This window comes from Delphinus delphis, chromosome 1 (assembly GCF_949987515.2).
Source record: "Delphinus delphis chromosome 1, mDelDel1.2, whole genome shotgun sequence".
NCBI lineage: Eukaryota > Metazoa > Chordata > Mammalia > Artiodactyla > Delphinidae > Delphinus > Delphinus delphis.
Genome location: NC_082683.1, coordinates 6,865,031 through 6,872,118, shown reverse-complemented (window position 1 = coordinate 6,872,118; position 7,088 = coordinate 6,865,031). Strand labels below are relative to the sequence as shown.

The 7,088-nt window shown below is 55.7% G+C and overlaps 1 long non-coding RNA gene across 1 annotated transcript; it reads right to left on the bottom strand.

Moving 5' to 3' along the window:
• Positions 1 to 1,348: 1,348 nt before the first annotated feature.
• On the bottom strand, positions 1,349 to 5,084 carry LOC132437138 (uncharacterized). Its single transcript, XR_009521970.1, has 4 exons — positions 4,696 to 5,084; positions 3,296 to 3,489; positions 2,074 to 2,140; positions 1,349 to 1,875 (listed from the first exon to the last, which is right to left on the bottom strand). It is a non-coding gene; the product is annotated as an uncharacterized lncRNA (long non-coding RNA).
• Positions 5,085 to 7,088: the final 2,004 nt, after the last annotated feature.

The following is a 7,088-nucleotide window of genomic DNA, read 5'->3' as shown; positions in this document are numbered from 1 at the left end:
GTTTAGTTTAAATGCCCAGTCAGCATAGCAATGAGTAAACGCTTAAAAGTAACTCTCCCCTTTGTACAGCATTTTGACTTCTTACATTTATTTGCTCTTTTTAATCCGGTGGCGATTTCTTCACCAACCCAACAAGTCAAGTTGCCCTTCCTTATTCAGAGGTGGGGCTTTGAAGAGTGCTTGCTGACACAAGGGCTTCGCAAGTGCTAGGTAGGCTCCCTGGAACACCCCCGCATGATACACACAGGTACCCACCCTGGCCTGTCCACCATCACCCCACCAAATGACTCTCTGATGTGCTGACTGAAAAAAACATGCACAACCTAAAAGATGAGAGTTATAGTTTATTCGGCAGACATTCTGAGGACTTAAGCCCAGGACACAGCCTCTCAGCTCTGAGGGGCTGCTCCAAAGAGGCAAGAGGGAAGCCAAGAGATCTAGGAGTTTTTGCAACAAAGACCAGGTAGTCAGAACATCAAAAGATGACTGTTAAAGAAAACCAGACATCTCAAGTTCAGGACTTTAGCACTTCTCTATGTATGGGAAGAGGCAAGAGTCTGGGCTCACTGAAATCTTTCCTTTGATATGCACCTCAGCTCTCTGGGGCCGGTGTCCTGTGCTTTCTCATCCTGAGGTTCTTCAGGGTGCACGGTTGCAGGGTGACTGCAGTAGTTGACTGCTAGAAGCTGGGGGGGGCACCCTGCTTCCATCCCGAGTTCCCTCAGGGCTCACCATCAGGACACCTGTAATATGGTGGCTTGGTGGCCGCAACACCCTTTGCTTACTTGTATGGCAGGCAACATTTTTCATTCACAGATGCAGGGTTGCAAAGAAGAAAGTCCTCCCCCAAACCCCCTTTCTTCTGCAGGGTCCAGTCTAGGAGGACCCTGTCTCCCCGTAGTTCTGTATTCGAGGGCATAAAAGGCAGGCTGCCTTGGACCTGTGGCCGCTTGTTCCTGAGATGGCCACAACCAGGGCCCCAGCAGAATGGCTGCAGCCATAGGATGACTGACCCCCTCGTGTTACCCACACTGGGATTAGATCTTCTGTGTCAGGGGAGTTACTGTTTATCAAGAGTGCCGGGGCTTTCATGCTGGGTTCATGCCATGTATTTCCAGGCGGTAAGGAAGAATAGTGACTCCTTTTTTTTCTTTTTTTCCTACTGAGATATAACTTACATACCATAAATTTCACCATTTAAAAGTATACAGTTTGGTGCGTTTTAGTATACAGTCAGCCCTCTGTATCCGTAGGTTCTGTATCTGTGAATTCAACCAACGGTGGATTGAAAAAAATTAAAAGAAACATTTCCAGGATGTTCCAAAAAAGTAAAACTTTAATTTGCTGGTGCAACTATTTACACATCATTTACATTAAATTTACAATTATTTACATTGTGTTTATATTGTACTAGGTATTATAAGTAATCTAGAGATGATATAATGTATACGGGAAGATGTACCTAGGTTATATCCAAATACTACCTCATTTTATATAAGGAAGGTGAGCATTCTCAAATTTTGGGATCTGAGGCGGGTCCTGGAACCAATCCCCCTTGGATACGGAGGGATGACTAGATTCACAAAATTGTGCAACCGTCAGTATGATCTAATCCCAGGACATCGTTATCCTATTTTTTAATTCACATTTTTGGACAAGATCAATCATCATTAGGCCGACTGGGGAACAGCACACCTGGGGCCTCGGTGGTTAGATTTAAGACATGAATGCCTCCCGGGTGCACTGTTTCGAAGCTGTGTCTGGGGCGGGGGGCATAAATGGAAGCTTGTCCTTGTTCCTTCTGTAGCCCCCTTTCTCCGTAGCCCCTTTGCTTGTTAGTCAGGGGCGTGTGTACATCCGGGTGCTGGATGGATTCTAGGGGAAATACAAATGGGCTCAACATCCTGGGGTAGGAAGTAGTGAGACAGACTTTGGCACATGGAGAGGCCTTTGTCAGCCGGTCCTCACTTCCACAAAAATGATTCAAGACAAAAAAAATGAGGCCTAGATACGGTTTGGCTTCTCTGGATGGAAAAGTGGATACAAATCTGGTTATTTCAGTCCTCTAGTTACCAGGGTCTGGTGTCTCCCAAGTGTACTTATTCATCTGTTAGTGGCCCAGGGCAAGGCATTTTGGCGGCTTTGAAAAGAAAATGAGAAGAAAGAACCAATGAGGGCGGAGGTCTCAGCTGGAAATGCTCCCAAGTGTCTATACACCTGGAGCAGGAAACTATTGCTTCCTTGGGCCTGTGGCTCCATAGAGGTTCCTTTGATGAGCTGACGAATGCATGGGAGTGCCTGCTACGTGCAGGAACTCCACTACTGCAGTCCTTACAGTTACTCTGAGGGCTGGGGGGGGGGGGGTCATTCATTCATTCCACCAATATATATTGAATCCATACCATGGGCCTCACGCTGTCCGTACACATGAGGACACCAAGGCTTGGAGAGGCTAAGCAACTCGCCAAATTGAGGCCGGATGGCAGGTGCTTAAGGAGTGAGGCTTGGGGGTCAGAAAGGCATGGATGTGGGTCCCGGTTCCACCCCCGCACTCTCCTCCTTGCGATGGTGGCCGAGTTTTACCTTCTGGTCCTCGATTTTCTCACCTGAAAATGGGGCAGTACTAGTACCTATCTCATAGGACTGTTTTGAGGATTGAAAGAGATGATCTGGGGTGGGTTTAGGGTGATGCCTGGCACACTGAACACTCAATGTGACTTAGCTTTACTATTTTTTTTAAAATATTTATTTGTTTATTTCTTTAGGCTGTGCCAGGTCTTAGTTGCGGCATGCCCATGGGATCTAGTTCCCTGACCAGGGATCGAACCTGGGCCCCCCTGCATTGGGAGCACGGAGACTTACCCACTGGACCAACAGGGAAGTCCCTATTATTATTATTATTATTGCCAGAGGTCACACACTGAATCAGGATTAGAACCCCCTTTTCCCTTCCATCAGCTTGTGCTCAGGATCCTCAAAGCCTTCCCCACCCCATCTACTCCGCGGCGATGGCCACCCTGGGGCGAGGGTGGGCGGGGAATTGTCCTCTCCCCTGGACTGCTGGTGTGGGGAAAGGTAGACCTGACCTGCAGCTATCCAATGCACCTGGGCGTTCTCACCTGCTGACTGGCTCTTTCCTTCTCTAGGACTATTCTAGAAACCCCGGGAAGTCTGGGAACATGAACTCCACGCAGACTCATCCCTGTGAGCCTCGGGACGGTCGTCTGTCCAATGGGGACAGCTCACACCTGGCCTCCTCCTGTCCCCCCCCCCCCGTGTGCCCAAATGGGATTACCCGTCTGGACAGCGGCTGCTTCCCCCTCAAGGACCATTTTCTCCCAGTGCGAGCCTCATGAGTCTCACGGGGCCGAGAAGACCTTCGCCGTCAGCTTTGCGTCTGTGGAGGAGACAGGTGCCTGCCGGGTCGCAAGCGCTGAGGCTGCGAGGAGGGTTTGCTTCGGAGGAAGCGATTTCAGTCCTGAAACAACCCTGAGGGCAGAAACGCTCGCATGGGGAGGCCCCGGGAACTCCTCTTTCCTTCATACCTGGGCGCGCGGGCCGCGGGGCAGTTCGTCTCCCAGGTCCAAACCTGGTCGGACTGGGTGTGATCTACGGTGGTTGGGGAAGGGAGAGGGGCTGGGGAGCCCCCTCCGCACAGCAGAGAGGGGTCTTCAGGGCCACTGCTGCACGTGCGCCCCCATCTACCCCGGGGGCGTCCCGCGCCACGCGCAGGGCAGCGTGGAAACGGGAGAAAAGGGAGGCGCGCACTTCGTGGGCTGTGCGGCGCCTCCCAGAGTCTGCGTTGGTGCCTCCGGGAACCTTTAAGGCCGATGCTGGGGGCTGCGCCCGGCCCCTCGGCTCAGCCGAGCCCTGCCTCACGCGGTCCCCGCCCGTAGCACCCGACTCTCGAGCGCCGCGCCTGGGCGATGCCCGCCGCCGGCCTCTGCGCCCCGGGACGCGCGAGCCCAGACACCCAGCGGCCCGCAGCGCCGGAACTTGGAGGCGAGGTGAGTGGGGGTGGGGCGCCGGGCCGGCGGGCGGTGGCCCCAGCGGGGTGCCAGTTTCTGGCCCTATAAGTCCTTTCCCGTCTCCTGGAATCGGGGCTGCGTAGGGCTTCCTAGCTCTCCAGGCTGGCAATGTCGCGGACACGGCAAATCCAGACCCAGGGCACCTCCCTCGCCCGCGCCCGGGACGCGGGTTTCTCTTTCCCTCTTCCCGGGGAGAGGCCCGCGGGCTGGGCATCGCGGCGGGCGGCCGCGTGGTTTCTGTTTGCTTTCTTACAGGCCCACTTCGGCCCGCCCGGGCTTCGGTCCCGCCGCGGAGGGGCGAGGAGCTCCCGGATGGGTCGCGATGGCCGTGGAGTCCGGTCGTCGGCTCCGGGAGCGCGCCCCGGGATCCCGCCCCTGAATCCCGCGGCGGGCGGAGGCGAGGGGCGCTGCGCTGTCCGCGCTGTCACCAGGGCAGCACCAGCCCAGCCGGGCGGCTGCGGTGGAGGGCCCGGGACCCGGTGCCCGGGGGGACCCGCTCCACGGCCGAGCGCGCCCGGTCCCCCAGCAGCGCTCCCCGCCGCCGCGCCCCGGGCCTCTGTCAAAGCGTACACCCCCCACCCTGCCCCGACGTGACCCGGGCGCCTGCGGCGCTCCCGCCCTGCTCCGCTGGGCTGGCGCCGCCCCCAACCGCCCCTCCTTGCCCTACCTGGGCCCTTTTCCTTTTCAGTTGGAGGAGCTGCAGGCGCCCGGCCTGTCTGGAGCGAGTCGACTCCACCTGCCCCTCCTGGGGCAGGAGAGACGCGTCTCTCGCCCCGGGGCCGTGTGGTGCGCGCAGGAGGGAGGACCAAGAAGCGGACTCTGCCTGGACTTGCCTGGGCTTGTTCAGAGCCGGGCTGCTTCCCTCAGTGGCCGCGCAGATCCGGGGCGATTTCGAGATTTTGCGGGAGCCTTGGAGCCAAGCCCCGGGGAGGAGAAGGCTGGAAGCCCGCGCGACCTGCTCGCCCCGTCCAAGGCTGAGCCCAGGTAAACGCTTGAGTTCTCTGTCAGTGTGAAAGTTGGTAAAGGAGGCAGGAGCTAAACTAAGTACTTTAACAATAATAATAATGGGAAGCCTGTTGAATTGTGTGGCCTCCGAGTCGAAAGAAGAATGTCCAAGAAACAACAAAATGCTCTTCGATTTCATAATCTTTGGAGAGAAAGGATTCCTTTTTCGGGTTTTGCATGGCTGGTTATTTCTTTCTTCCTCACTCTCCGTCGTGGGTGCAGGAGGGCTCCCTGGTCTGGGGGTGGAAATGGGAACTCTGGTCTTCCTGCCGCTGCTCAGCCAAGTGCTATCGGAGCAAATGCCTTGACCTCCTGCAAGTGGGGGCATTGAAACTGCCCCCAAGGTGGTCGTGAAAAGTCTCAGATGTGAAGAGTGCTTTGGTCGCGAAAGTAGTGTTATATAAGAAGTCGAGTCCGCCAACTCGCGTTTCAAAGAGAGGAACAGGAGAAAGGGGTTTCAGACTTGCAGTCCCGCCGACCGTCTTCCACCCTCCCCCCATTCCCTCTCCTGCCCACGCCGGCCTTCTACCCCCCCTCCAGTGGTGGGAACAGCGTCCAACCTGGGAGCGGCAGGTCAGGACGAAGACTTCGAGGGAGGGCGCTTCTGGTAATCCACCCTCCCGGCAGGGAGCAGCAGGCGGCAGTGCATGGACGCCCCTTCTCCCAGCTTAAGTGAATGAGGCTGGTAGCGCCGATGGGCACCTGCTCCAGTGCCTTCACCGTTTCTGTGCCTGGTGGGGCACAGGGAGCAAAGGGAAAGCATGGCTGGGCAGAAAGACCCAGGGCCCGTGCCCTCCTGTTACATCCGTGCTGGTCTCCTGCAGCAGGAAGTGGCTGGGCGTCCTGGATAAGTGCCTGTGGAGCTCTGTAGCCAGGAATCTTGTCGGGAAGGCAAAGTGGTGCCCTGTAAGTTATGTGGGCCCATTTCTGCCTCTGCCCCCAGGCCCAAGAGAGCTTTGGGACAAATGGCCGCTCCCCTGAGCCTCTGTGTAGCCATGGCTGGGGTGGGTGGGCTGAGCAGGAGGCGGGGCTCCTGTACTCCCTGACATTTCCCTTGAGGGTCTTTCCAGGAGCAGAGGGCTGATGGGGCAGCATCAGCTGGTACCCTGGGGCCCACTGGCATCAGCTGCCCTGTGGGTTAGTGGCCTGTTTCCTGAGCTTCCCAAACCCTAGGACTGGCCAGGACCGTCCTGCTCTGCCTGCCAATCCAGCTTTCTCCCCCGCCTCAAGAATCCCCTGGTTAACAGGCTGGGCAGTCCCAAGGACCACACTTTTACACGCCACCCCGGACCCCTGGCACACAAATCAATGATGCTAAACCTAGACCGGCCTCCGGGTCCTTTTTGTCACAGCACGTCAGGCAGCACCTTCCACTGATCATGCAACCTGATTGTCTTCCCAGCCCTGAACTTGCCCTTGTAACTGGCCACTGGGCTAGGAGGTACAGGAAGATGAAAAGATGTACAAGATGCTGCCTCTGGTTAGAGGCTGCTCAGCCTCGGGTTAGAGGAGGTCAGACGTATGCAACGAGAAAATGACTAGGCAGCACCCGTTCATGCATTCACTCAGCAAATACTTACTGAGTCCTTGCTGTGTGCCTGCATCACTTAGCATTGAGAATACAGCAGTGAACTAGGCAGGCAAATCCTTGCTTTTGTGGAGCAGCTGATCTTCTGATGGAGAAAAGAGGTGATACATGAACAAAATAAATATTTCAAATAATGTTAGGTCGTGATAAATGCTGTGAAGGGATTGGAGGATGAAGAGTGCGGGGGGAGCTGTTAAGTCACTGAGGTGAGGGGAGGGCTTTTCAGGGTCAGCAGGTGCAAAGGTGCATTTGAGAAATTTGCAAGGAAGCCAGTGAGGCTGGAGGTGCGTGGTAACAGGTTAAGTCAGGCAGGGGCTTTGTATGCCTTGAGGACTTAGAATGAAATCCAAAGGGTGACGTTCAGCAGCCTTTGGAGGGTTTTGAGCTGCAAACATCATGATCTTATGTTTTAAAACAATCACTGGCTGCTGTGTAAAGAAAATACACAAGAGTGGCAGCTGGGAGAC